Source organism: Diabrotica virgifera, chromosome 5 (assembly GCF_917563875.1).
Source record: "Diabrotica virgifera virgifera chromosome 5, PGI_DIABVI_V3a".
In the NCBI taxonomy this organism is placed as follows: domain Eukaryota; kingdom Metazoa; phylum Arthropoda; class Insecta; order Coleoptera; family Chrysomelidae; genus Diabrotica; species Diabrotica virgifera.
In genome coordinates, this window is record NC_065447.1 from 64,307,499 (window position 1) to 64,322,326 (window position 14,828).

Below are 14,828 nucleotides of genomic sequence, written 5' to 3' on the forward strand. Positions count from 1 at the left end.
GGTTAATATTGGTAAATTTCAACTTTGTCCAATCGTCGTCTGCTCTCCAATCATCATTGCTATTCTAACTTTTGGCATTACAACCCGAAACAGTAGTTCAGTTAAGCTGGATCCAAACCATTCTCTGAGATTTCTCTGTCAGGATATTTTTCTTCTACCTATGCTGCGCCTTGCTTGAATCTTTCCCTGCAATTTCTCCAATATATTTACTTAATAAAACATCTCAAATTAGATTCATTATTTCCTATCGTCGTTATTGCGTTAAGAATATTTTGCACATTGTCGGTGACAGTCGCAGAAGCGAAAAGATCCTTTAGTTTTCTTTCCCGCATAAAGAATGCTGTCATATCTACAATGAAACAGGATTGGTTAACTCGCCTATCAACTTTGTGCATTGAGAATGATTTGGTAAAATCATGCGATTTTTCGAAAGTTGTGTGTGTGTGTGTGAGCTCCTGGCATCAGACAAAATCTATTTGCCACAAAACATGTAAATTCTTAATTACATTAAATGATTTCATATTGTCTATTTTTAAACTATACCGCTATTTTTGAATTTCTGATAAAATTAATGATGGAATCTAGTACCGCTTTATCTGAGGAAGAAAGGAGAGCTGTAATATTTAGTGGCAATGGACACTCGTGATGAATTAGTTCTTGATACAGAATTGAAGAAGATTGAGAGTTCAGAGAACATTCTAGAAATATATGATTTAGATCACCAATGGATATATTGTCACAACTACAGACAGGGGAGTTAAGTATTCCAATTTTATATAAGTGAGACGGAAAGCGAGCATGGTTCACTTTTAAAAGAGTCAATACTGACATGTGTGCTCTATTATAATTAAAGGTGAAATGAGGAATGTTTTTTGGAAGTGTAGGGTGAATTCTGAAATAATGGTTTGTAGATTTACTTGCAATTCTTTTGTAATCAGTTTCCCATTTCCTTCTGATATTAGGTTTGAGAGCATTATTCAAATCTTTTAAATTAAATACTTTGTCACTATGGTGGCAACTGTTTTCGAAAGTTATAGACATCTTTTTCAATCAGAAAACTCGAAAAGCACCTGTATTATAAATATTTTCACTATTATAAATTAATATAATCAAAATTTATTAAAATTTATATTTGAAATGTTTCTTATTATATATTTTTACTATTGATAATTTTATTTCTATAAAAGTTGAACAATTTTTCTCGCTTTTCACTTTTGTCGGGGGCCCGTTCGTCACATCTTGCCGGGGCCCGCTCATCCCTCTCGGCGGCCCTGGTCGTGTCCGCGCCGCAATTATAATTCGGTAATATTTGAAATTGACCATAATTTGAAGAATTTTTGTGTAAAATAGTAACTATGAACTCAAATCGGTAAAAGCGATAGTAGTTTGGTCCGTAACTACACTCAAATAAACATGATAAATGACTCTGACGAAAACTGGAAAATTTTTACTTTTGTTGATTATTTCTGAAGACCTTGCAAGCGGGTTAAATTTAGATGCGGCACATTTTCATCGTGAAGTTCAAGGATTATTCATAAGTTTTCGCATAAATTTTAAAAATTATGTAAGTGTATTACTCATCTCATGTCGGATCAATATAAACAGCTTTTCATTAAATAGCCAATGTTTTACGACTTTTTGTTATTTTTCTTTTATAAACGCGGATCCATTTTAACGTTGAAACATTTATTTTTGCTGGCTCTATTATTTGTTTTTGTAAAAACGAAGCTTAAATTTTGTTCAATCTATTCAGAATATTGGAAGAAACTTTTACTATTCTTTGGATTCTATTGGAGAAAACTCGAGGGAAATAAGCAAAATTTAAGGGGGTACAGGACATATCAATAGCTAGGTACACAGGTACAGTCGAGTCCGTGAATCTTTACCCGTGCGTCATCATTTAAAGCATACGAAATAGGTCGATGATAAGTCGGAAATTGAAATTTACTAAACGCAACAGCAAGTGCAAGTGGCAGTAAGTGACTTGCTGTTGCGTTCAGTAAATTTCATCCGACTTATCATCGAATTATTTCGTATGCTTTAAATGACGACGCACGGGTAAAGATTCCCGGACTCAACTGTATTTGGCGTTTTTTTTGAAGTTATACTTCTTTACCGGCGATATGAGGGTGAATTTTTATATGTTAAAACCTATGATCCCGGCGCATGCGCATTATAACTTTGTTCTGATTGGATATTCAAATGACATGTCAAAAATTATTCAATATGGCGGCTGTGGCACAGCTGTACGTAGTTTGATTATTTATGGTTGTTGCGTTTTGAAATTTGTGGGAAAAGAAACAAAGTTAGTTAATAGTTATACTGCCTTTTTAAATAGTTTTCATATACCTATATTTTTGGACTATTTTGGACAAGGAAAACTCATTCTAATTTGGTAAGTAGTTTTTATTATAATCATATTGTAATTATACATTTGGATTAGGTTGGAATACATACATTTATTTTCTCAAGAATGGGGATTTTAGAGAGATACATTTATTTTCTCAAGAATGGGGATTTTAGAGAGAAATCCCAAATTAGGTCCGATTTTTATTTTTAAGTTATGATTTTTTGGCGTAGATTTATTTATCTAGTAGGCATGTAATGCTTTGATTTACATACTTAATTTGATTACCAACAAAAGTTCTACCAATCTTCATCTAAAATATTGTTTTCTTACTGTTTTGTTATATTTTAATATTTTCTTCCACAAAATTTAAACTACATAATTTAATTATATTCAAAACAACTGTCAAACAGTAAAACGTTCAGTTACCCTATTTTTCCACATGACAAATAATGTGGAATTGGACGAGTGAGTCTAGGCTTCGATTACGAATCAAAGCGCCCCGAAATTCACGGGTTCGATTCCCGATGCAAGTTTTTATTTTTTTATTTTTTTTATGCATTTTATGATTGTAAGTATATTTGTTATATAATTTTTTTTTCAGAAAATGCGTATTTAAAATTTTTGCCAACAATTTATTATCGTTCAGAAATAATTTTTTCTTTGTGGCATTTTTCAATGTGTTTGTGTGCGTTTTATTCTTTTATTTTTTTAAATTTTTGGTATTGTCTTAAAAATCACATAATATGTAGTAGAAGTATAACTTCTTACGTGCGTACAAAGTACACACACATTTTTTTTTTTTTCGTTGATATACCTATAACAAGTAATTCTACAGTCTATTCCATGAATATACACCTATTTGAGATTACCGCGACAACGAATATTTTACTGTGCTACATAAGAAGTACGAAAGTAAGTTTTTTATTGGAATAATTATTGCAGCAATTTACTTTCGTACTTTTTATGTTGCAGAGTAAAATATTCATTGTCGCGATAATCCGAAACAGTCGTTTATTCACAGAATAGACCATATACGTTTTCTACAGAAATTTCGGCGTGGTTTTTTAATTATTAACAATTTAGTATGAAAAATACGATTGTTTTCAAATTGTTTGCTTACAAAAACAGCAAAAGAAGACAATATCGTTAATTGTAACTTTTGTAAAAAGTAACTAATTTTGTAATTGCTCTCATTTAGAGATCTTATAGCACTTAATAAACCCTAAAAATTTTAGCTTGGTCCATCAGTGAGTTTACAAATTGTTTCTCCTATAGGTTATTTTTTTGTAATAATTAGTGTTTTTTTACTTATAAATAATTGGAGTAACTTTTTAACAGTATATATTATGAAAAAAACTTGTAAAACTTAATTTCAGTCCGAATTTGGACTGTATAGAATAGCCTAAGAATAAAATTTTACCTGTTGTAAGTACTGCCCTTTTGTGTTAAATCACACGTTAAGAAGAAAGTAGAAAATATCTCCATGACGATACGTACCTGAAAGAAAAACGCAAGTTAAATAAAAAATAAGTCACACAATAAATAGTTATTTATAATATAAGTGTAAAAAGTACACGTTTAAGGCACGCATGTGAAAGTTTGCAGAATGAGCGATAGCGAGTTCTGCAATTCACATGAGTGCCTTAAAAATGTACTTTTTAACACGCATATCATACAATATTTTTTCTACAAACGTAATTACAGGACAATATCTACAAAAATTTTTACTCTAACTTGACTGACATTCCATTTTTATATTTCTTTGACATTACATCAAAATTGCCTATACGGTCAGTACGAACTGCAGTGCCTTAAAATTTTTTTAAAGCACTTGTGCCTTAAAGTAGCATTTTTAACGCTCGTATGGAGTGCTAAAAATTGTATTTTTAACACGGTTGTAGAAAAAATATATTATTTTTGTTTATTGCAACAGAAGTGAATAATTATAGCGCGTTATTAATATGTTTGGGTTAACGAAATCTTACGTCTGTTTATTATTGAATTGTTAATAATTTTTATTATAAAACCACACATTTAAGTTTTTTAAAATTTTAAAAATCTTAAATTTTTCTTTATAAATTTTGTGTAATGATTTTAGTAATTTTCAAAATTTGTTAAATATAACATTCATCATTATGTACATTTTCATTTATTGTATTTATGTTTCATTACTTCATTTTGATTATGTATCATCATATTTTATTATAATGGATTTAAAAAAAAAACAAAAATAAATTGTCCTCAGTGGAAAATCGAATTTCAGTCATTCCTGCGAAAAGTAAAAATATAGTATGTAAATATACATGAAGATAGCCAGGCTCTTAGAGACGTAAATCCAAGGAAGTATATACAGGGTGTCCCGAAAAGATTGGTAATAAATTATACCACAGATTCTGGGGTCAAAAATAGGTTGATTGAACCTCACTAACCTATATACAATAGTGCACACAAAAAAGTTACAGCCCTTTGAGTTACAAAATGAAAATCGATTCTTTTCTCATATATCGAAAATTCTTAGAAATTTTTTATTGAAAATGGACATGTGGCATTCTTATAGCAGCAACATCTTAAAAAAAATTAAAGTGAAATTTGTGCACCCCATAAAAATTTTATGGGGGTTTTGTTCCCTTAACCCCCCCCCCCAAACTTTTGTGTACGTTCCAGTACGTTAAATTATTATTGTGGCACCATTAGTTACACACAATGTTTTTAAAACTTTTTTGCGTCTTAGTAATTTTTCGATAAGCCAGTGTTTATCGAGATATTTTGAATATTTGTCAAATCCACCACATATTTGTACAATTTGTCTAATTTACTTACCGTTGCACGTCATTAGCGATGTCAGAGATCTAAGTTGACATTGTTGCCAAAGTATAAAAAAATCCTGAATCCATTTTAAATCAAATATATCACATAATTATTGCAAACTTGGATTATAGAACAAAGCAAATTAATATTCAATGTAACTAAATAAAAACATTAGAAATAGAAAACTAGAATTAAGTTATAATCTTACCTTAAAGTAAATAATAAAAACAATAAAAATAAAACAAATACTTAGAGTAAAGAATAAAAACAAATCTAAAGTATCAATACCGCAACTGTCAAATAAATGTTACCAATTTATGCCAAAATGTCACCTTCGTTCGATTATAGTTACAGTGTGTTCCGAACAAATGTGCTTCATAAAAAGCTTTATAATACATTTATACAAATTAAACGAAACATATTATTGTGTATTGCTTTAAGTTAACATTAAGGCCATGGGTACATAATTCGCAAATATTTTACGGCTATCCCTACCTTTTCTGTCTTTACACGACAAATTACGTGTAGTAAAACTCACACTGGTATGGATATGTAAATATTACTAGAATGTCATTCTACTTGTCAATGTCATAACTAACTTAAAGATATGGCTTTTCAATGTTCTTGGATAACTGTTATTTTTTGTATAATTGCAAATTATTAATTCAGTTAATAAATGTGATAAGTTTTTCACTAACTATGTATTCAGTGATTGTAATAATTTATATGTACCTACAACAAAAACTAATACTCGATCGAGAAAAGAGGAAAAGTATTAAAGTGATTTTTTAATAATATATTGTTACTATGGAACGCTTACAATTTTGAACATCTTTAACAACAAAATACTTGGATCACAGAATATATCTTGATGTATTCTCTGCTTCTATCTTCCATAAATAATACACAATAAATAACTTTTTATAAAGTTCACGTCTTAAATCAATTATTTATCAAATACACTATATATCAATATTATTTAATCAAGAAATCATCCATAAACTACGTCGTAAAAATTTTGGAGTTTTTAATACCCTCCCCCCCTTCCGTCGCAAAGCGTCGTTTACAGTTGACCCCCCCTCATACCGACGTCGCAATTGCAACTCATGGCCCCCCTTTTTAGAGATTTTTTTTTAAATTCAATGTTATTTCTGGATTTTTTAAAGTTAGCTCTGCAAGTTTATTTACGAATGTATCCAAATCAGTATTACTATGTAGCTCAATAATATCCGCGTACTTTTTTCTCTCAATTCACTGTACAACTAATAATTAGCTTTATTGGGAGAAAAGACAACAGTTTTATCGGAGTTCCTATGCTTTCTTAACTGTATCATATAAATCTTAATATTTATTTTGTTTTGATTCCAATGCCATATCTTTTATTAAGTATAAATAGATACAATGTACTAACTAAATGAAATAGAATATTTTATTTCTATTCATTCTTGTAGAATTGTTTCACACAGCGTATTCAGTAAATAAGTGAACAGTTTAATATTTATTGCTTCCAGACGTTGTTCTGAAAGGAAGCGTTTGTGTAAAGACATAGAACAATGTTTTATTGTTTGTTAGTCTGTATAAGGCCGATGCCACATTATGCGTTTTGACCGGATGCGTTGAAAACGCATCCGTTTCCAACGCAACCGGACCGACCTGTCACACTATGCGTTTAGTCTGGTGCAGTTTGTAAGCGCGTACCGATGACTCAAAACGCATCCGTTTCCAACGCAACCGGACCGATCTGTCACACTATGCGTTTTCACCGGATGCGGCGAAAACGCATCCGGTCAAAACGCATAATGTGGCATCGGCCTAAAACTGCTAGCAATATTATTAAGGCTGTGAGTGCTAAAAACAAAATGAAAAGTATGCGATAAAAATAGTATATGTACTAATTTTTTTTTAATTCTAAAATAGGATATATTTTTTGTATTCGTGAACTTCAAACGACGTCGGATGTGCACTCATGGCCCCTCCCCCTGTCGTATACCATCGTAATAAGCAAAGTCCCCCCCTCCCCCTTTCCAACGACGTAGTTTATGGATGTTCCCCAACAACTCAAAATATTCCCGATTCATGTCAAATATTTAAAATTGTCACTGATTGTCAGTGTCTGACTGACAATATGCTGACCATATTCTATTCGACTGAGTGCGTTGTATGACAAAGATAGATTTGGAAAATATTACCACGGACATGGTGTTCATTTTTTTCGAACCCTGAAAAAACCAATAAATATTTTTGAAAAATCTAAACGCAGAATGAAAGACTAAATTATTACCGAGGGCCGAAAGTCCCTTAGAATAAATAAAAAGTTTATTTTGAATAAGATATTTGAAATTAAAAATAACACTAATTTTTCTCTTAGTTTTTCACCCCTGTACCTTATTAAAATAAACATTATAGAAGTTCTCAGGGACTTTCGGCCCTCGCTAATAACGTAATCTTTCAATCTGCGTTTAAATTTTTCCAAAATATTTATTAGTTTTCTCAGGATTCGAAAAAAATGAATCCCCATTTGAATAGCATTGCAGCCGAAAATACGTACCCATCCTCTTAATAGAAATCTTCAAATATTATTTCTACGCGTATAAAATAAAATAGGTCTAGTGGCTGTAATTCCAGTGTACTCGGCAAAAGGATTCTAAAAAAGAACACACCTACCGCCTAAATATTTCGTGTTGGTATCATGTGACGTCACGGGCTATGACGCGGATGACGTGCAACGGTAAGTAAATTAGATGGAGTATAATATGGTTAAGTACGATTATAGAGACCTGTTAATAATCTGAAAATTTATTTATTTACTCTATGTCATATTATGTAAAAGTTTTTAGTTTGTGAAAACTGTCATTATAGATAGCAGTGCGTGAAGGGTTTAACGTGTGCGTGAAGTAACAATGTATTTTAAATGGGATTTACTTTTTCGCACACCTTCAATGGGTTTTTTGGCACACTTTCATAATCAAATATCCTTAAATTTCGCGTTGTCATGGTGATGACAATATGAGCAATGACTTACAACAAAATTTTTGACAGTTTTGTGGTTTGAAAGTAGTTAGGATTTTTAAATGTCAAAGTTCTAAAAATTGTAGAATAGAAATGAATTCCAGTGACGAAGAGTTTTTTTATTTGTTTATCGTAGATAAAATATTGTATGAAACTGTGCGTGAAGTACTTTTTGCGAACTTACGCGATGTATATATTCATAAATAACTATTATAATTTACATTTTTAGGTATATTTTGAAAAAGAAGCCACATCTCGATAAAAGGTGACTTATCAAAAAAAGACTAAAAAAAAAAGACTTACGAGGCAAAAAAGTTTTAAAAACACTGTGTTTAACTAATGGTACCACAATAATAGTTTAATTGGAACGTACACAAACCTTTGGGGGGTTTAAAGGAACAAAACACCCATAAAAATTTTATGTAAATATATTAAAAAAGAAGCCGCAACTCGATAAACACTGGCTTATTGAAAAATTATAAGAGGCAAAAAAGTTTTAAAAACGTTGTGTTTGACTAATGGTATAACAATAATGGAATAATTAATTGGAACGTACAAAAAAGTTTAGGGGGGTTTAAGGGAACAAAACCCCCATAAAATTTTAATGGGGGTGGACACATTTCACTATAATTTTGTTTTAAGATCTTTCTGCTATAGGAATGATACATGTCCATTTTCAATAAAAAATTTCTAATAGTTTTCGATATGTATATTGAAAAAAATCGATTTTCATTATGTAATTTCAAATGGCTGTAACTTTTTTTATGGGCACATTTGTACTAAGTTAAGTTAGGTTCAATCGAACTATTTTTTACCCTAGAATGTGTGGTATAATTTATGACCAATCTTTTCGGAATACCCTGTAGAACTACTGTTTTTGTATGTGAAAATAAAATTCTTTTTGTTTATACTATTCTCCTTACAATGTCATCATATTTTCTCACCTGTTAAACCTTCCTTGGACTTCTACAAATATTGTTTTCACACAATTTTAAAAAAATGTGAAAACGTTAAATTATCCACGTCCGTCTGTCTGTCAGTAAGCACAACTCCTCCGTTATTATACTAGGTATAATGAGAAATGAGGCATGTAATGAAAGCTTGTAACCCAAGGATGGTACGAAAGGTGAGAAATTTCACTTAGGACTTCCGGTTTTTTTAAATGCAATCGGAAGTAGTGTTTTAGAGTCACTGAAACAGTACAAGCGATATATTATTCGACGCGCCTTAGCAAGACGAGAACAAAATATATAATTCCGGTTTCATATAACTCCTCCGTTATTAGTAGGTACAGATAGAATGACAAATGAGGTGTCGAATGAAAGCTTATAACCTAAGGATGGTATTAAAGATGAGAAATAGTATAAGATGGGAACAAATTAATGTATACTTTTGGGTTTTAACCGGAAGTGCCATATTATAGTCGCAGAAATAGTACATGCGACATATCAATCGAATTAACTAGTTTTGATGGGATATAAGCCACAATTTTACTAAAAAAATGATTTTTTTACGTTTCGACGCCCAAATCGGGTGTTGTTGTCAAAATACAAAAAAATATTAATATAAATATCAATCAAAGCGTATTGCGAAGACCATTTCCGTTTAAACAATTATGACCGAAAGTTTAGTAAAAATGACTCAAAATGAGTGAAATCGTATCGACGCAAAGTTACACGAAGAGTTGAAATATGGACTGCCGGTTCTACTTTCGATCACTTTGGATGAAAACCTAGGACTTACGAAGTCCAATTACTTGTTTCAAAATCAAAAGTAGTTCAGAAGATTGTATGCCACGGTATTAGGATGCACGCACAATCTATTTTGATATTGTTCAGAATTTTTTACACTCTTCAGAGATATTGTTAATACCTGCAGATGTCTATGTAAGGCGTCATTTTGGATACAAAGGACCATTAGCGATTGTTCTTAGGACGGAAGAATAATAATTCCAACGGAAGACATGGATAAATGAAGAAGTAAGGAAGGCGCCTATATTCATACCGCTTTTCTTTTTAAAAGCTCTGTAACCAAAGTTCTAGTCAAGGAATACAAACTATGTAATGCATAACTTGTCTTTTTATTTAGCAATCCATTAATTTTATGACATGCATATATTACTTAGTTTAAGCGCTTTCAAAATAAACATGATACTTATTTCGAAAACTAAACAGTGCTATGTATATACTACTAACAATTAATTATATACAGATTTGTGCGTAGATTAATAGACACGAAAAAAAGTTTGTCAGTTTTTAGTTCTTTTTCTTTAATTACCTATGTATTATGTTTTTTTATTAAATTTTAAAACTGTAATTGTATTACTTTTTAGTGTAGGAAACAGAGGTTGAACCTCCCAAAATGGACACAAGTCCGGTTTTATTTTTTTCTGGTATATCAAGGGGTGCTTATTATGAGATTAACTTTTTCTTAAAAAATTTCTCCCCGGAACCCCCTTTCAATCCCTTTAAAGGGGGTAATTTGTGGTTTTTGCGAAACGTGGCCCTTCCTGTACGTTTCGCAAAAACTATAGGACTATATTTGCTACTATTTGTTTCCCGATAGCATATGTCTATCACCCACCGTTTAACGGGAGTTGCGCCCCAAAGTTTTTAAAAAATATGTTTAAAAAAAATTATTTTTCCCTAACTGTAATGGAAATCAAGAAGAAACCCTGCGGCAATTAATCACAAATAAGTGGCTGATTTTTTGGTATAGGCTTCATTTAAGGGCAATTGCCCATTTTTTAATTACAGGGTGTTACATTTTAAAAACCCCTTTTTATACCATCTGAACCGCTTATGCTTGAGTAACAAAACTTTCAGCGATTACCCATGTACAAGTATTATTTACAAATTTGTAGAATGCACCCCATATTTTCCCCGGAACCACCCCAAAAAAAGGAGAATCAATAAAGAAAATAATCAAAAATTGATTTTGGTTCACCACTGTGGCTTTAGGGTGCAAAGAAAGTAAAATATGCATACGTCATAATGTGTAGCAAACAGTGTGTTCTTTTAGTTTCCATAAGTAAATTATCAATAAAATGAATAAGTGACGAAAAAAAAAAACAAAAACTGGAGCCCGCCAAAGCATTTATGAGGTATACGGCGCCACTGTACCGTAACGGTTGCTTATACGAAAAAATGCATAGGATCTTACTTGTAGAGAAAATAGCGGTCTTTAATTCTGTATAAGTTTTGTTTTAAAAAAATGCATAGGTAATGAGAAAATCGTAAAAACATGCTCGCCAAGGGATAGGGGTAGTTTCTGCAGTTTATTTTCAAGGATAGGGGTAGTTTCCGCAGGGATGTTGCAATACCCATATATATTTATGAAAAACCATATTAATGGAACATATGCCCATATGGGTCAAAAAGCAGAAAAAAATTTTTTTTCAATCTCCCTTTTTTTCTTGGTTACAGGATTGCATCAAGAAATCGCTTTTGGTGTCCATGCATGGGTAATAAGAACGTGCACAAAATAATATATGAAGCATTTTAATAAAGGGCATGGTGTGTGAAGGATTCCAAGAAAATCACTTTTATTAATTCTCCTTTTTTTTTGGGTGGCTCCGGGAAAAATGGGGGGTGCATTATATAAATTTGTAAATAACGCCAGTTTATGGATAATTGCTGAAAGTTTTTTACTCTAGCATAAGCGGTTCAGATGGTATAAAAAGGGTTTTTTTTTTAAATATAACACCTTGTAATTAAAAATGGGCAATTACCCTTAAATGAAACCTATACCAAAAAATCAGCCACTTATTTGTGATTCATTTCCGCAGAGTTTCTTCTTGATTTCCATTACGGTTAGGGAAAAAAAAATTTTTTTTTAAAACATCTTTTTTAAAAACTTGTCAACTTTGGGGCGCCACCCCCGCTAAAGGGTGGGTGATACGACATATACTGCCGGGAAATAAATAATAGGAAATATAGTCCTCTTCATTTTACTATTAATTTTTTGCAAAACGTACAGGAAGGGCTACGTTTCGCAAAAATCACAAATTACCCCCTTTAAAGGGATAAAAAGGGGGGTTCCTGGGCGAAATTTTTTAAGAAAAAGTTAATCTCATAATAAGCACCCCTTGATATACCAGAAAAAAAAATAAAACCGGACTTGTGTCCATTTTGCGAGGTTGAACCTATGTTTCCTACACTATTTTATATTTTCAAAAATACTGCAAAAACCTACAATATTTGGACCAGATAACAGCGAAACTGCAGGGTAGCATTCCATGGTGCCTAATGTATGCTGATGATGTAGTGTTAATAGGAACTAGTGAAAGAGACTTAGAACAAAAACTGGAACAGTGGAGACAAGCTCTGGAGGAAAAAGGTTTAAAACTTAGTAGGACAAAAACAGAGTATTTGGAATGTTCATTTAAAGAGGAGTATAAATAAAATGGTATCTTTGAATGGTGAAATGATTGTGAAAAGCAATAGTTTTAAGTACCTAGGATCGGTATTACAGAGTAATGGAGAAATATATGGAGGTACATGCAGTAGAATTAGGGCTGGATGGATGAAGTGAAAAGAAGCGGGTGGTGTGTTGTGTGGCAGAAAAATTCCAATGAAGCTGAAGGGAAAATTCTATAAACAGCCATAAGACCGGCTATGATGTACGGAACTGAATGTTGGGCAGTAAAAAAGAAAGAGAAACAACGAATGCATGTGGCGGAAATGAGAATGCTTAAATGGATGAGTGGAAGGATAAAATTAGAAATGAGTATATTAGGGGAAGTCTAGGTGTGGCACCAATTGATGTCAAAATGAGAGAGCATAGGTTAAGATGGTTTGGTCATGTTCAACGTCGAGACGTTAATCACCCAATACGAAGAATAACTGAAGTGCAGATCCCTGGAAGGAGTAGGAGAGGAAGACCAAAGAAGACCTGGGGGGAGACGATAAGGCAAGGCATGTTGGTAAAGGGGATTAACATTGATATGACACAAGATAGAAATGTGTAGAGAAATGCAATTAGGGAAGCCGACCCCGCATAGGGATAAGGCAAAGAGAATGATGACTGCAAAAACCTATGTGCTTCTTTTCCAGGCATGTTCTACGTACGCAGAAGTAGAAATTAGGAGTTCATATAGTTGGCCATTGAACTTCAATATGTGAGGTTTTAATCGTCAAATTCCAACCACATGGGAAGAGTCCTGAGTTGCCTTGGGTAATATCCAGGTATATTTGCGATTACATATTTTTATTAATATGTAGTATAACACAACAACTTTAAACATTTAAAGGGTTTTTACCCAAAACATTTTAGTGACTCATGCTCGCTATTTTTTGACTTTTAATAACCCTGATGATGGATTTCTTAATTAGAAAACGTTCTGTGATTTAATGTAACCATTATTTAGGGAATTTTAAATATACCTTTTACAAAGGATCTCGCATAAATCAATAAGTACCAACATGTTCAACTAATAGCGGAAAGATATATCGAGGGAAAGAGATGATTAAGAAGAAAAAAACTATCGTGGCTAAGAAACACTAAATGTAAGACAATGTACCGGGTGTCCCAATAAGAATGGCTCTCGGCCATATCTCAGGAACCGTTTATAGTAGAGCTTTGAAATAAAAAATTTTATAACAAAAGTTGCCTCAGGAAAAGCCTGGAAATTATTTTCATAATTGTGGGTCCACCGCTAGAGGGCGTAATTGAATATCAAAAATAAAAAATCTAAATTTTACAAAATTTTCCTAATGAAGGGGCACTGGAAATCCGATTATTGTATTCTTCATCAAATTCTGCGCATATTTGATTTAACGAGTTTAACTCTACCTTTGCAAATAAGAGGTGGGGGTGAGTGGGAACCTTGTTATGAAAAAATGGCTGTAAGTCCGGTTCTGCTAAATCAAATTTTGAAAACTGGGTCTTGTTGAAGACAGATATTTTTCTTCAATGTAAGCGTGATAATTTTGAACCATCCTAATAAGTAATAAGCCAGCTGGGAGGCGTTATTTAATTTTTTTCAGAAATCTAGTTTTCTTTGGAAAATATTAAATACAAGTATGCATTTTTAATCATACTTTATAAAATTAGATTAAATTAGCAATAGAATAGCGAAAACCGCATGTCGATACCTTTTTTCTATCTCAAGATATCTCGAGAAACGTATAAATTTTATACATAACTGTTACTATCAGCGGTAAACTAAGTTAATGAAAAGTAGTGTGCTGTGGAAAAAAACAAAATAACATTTTCCAGATGTCAACGTATAAAAATATAATTAATTAAAACAACAATATAAAGAGAAACAATACTATTAAAATAAAATATAACACAGAACAAAAAGAACTACTTAGTGACGACCTAAATATTCAAATTGTTAGCCATCATACACTACTCTAGAATACATTATCCAGAGAATACTAAACGCCATTCAAAGCATATCGAGAGCAGAAATTGAGACTGCTGTTCAATCTACTCTTGAAAGAGTAAATGTTTGCAACGAAAATGATGGGCAAAAATTTGAACGTTTATGTCATCACTAAATAGTTGTTTTTATTTCTTTGTAATAGGGCTTTTCAACGCTTCTCATTTGTTTCGAGCCTCTGTCATATGCCGTATAATCCGTGTATAATATTAATATACGAGATATGAACGAGGCTCGAAACAAATGAGAAGCGTTGAAAAGACCTAATATACG

At 32.0% G+C, this 14,828-nt stretch overlaps 1 protein-coding gene and 1 long non-coding RNA gene across 5 annotated transcripts in view; one reads left to right on the top strand and one right to left on the bottom strand.

Moving 5' to 3' along the window:
• Nucleotides 1-14,828, bottom strand: part of LOC126884204 (myocardin-related transcription factor B-like) — a 454,025-nt gene that overhangs the window by 182,422 nt on the left and 256,775 nt on the right. The window contains exon 2 of one of the 4 annotated variants that reach the window (XM_050650076.1): nucleotides 3,771-3,847. The exons of the other annotated variants lie outside the window; for them this stretch is intronic. The gene's annotated coding sequence lies outside the window, so the exon portion shown is untranslated. The remainder of the gene's footprint in view (nucleotides 1-3,770; nucleotides 3,848-14,828) is intronic. 4 annotated transcript variants of the gene reach the window in all.
• LOC126884208 (uncharacterized) overlaps nucleotides 1-14,828 on the top strand; it is a 161,331-nt gene that overhangs the window by 26,325 nt on the left and 120,178 nt on the right. The gene's annotated exons all lie outside the window — the stretch shown is intronic.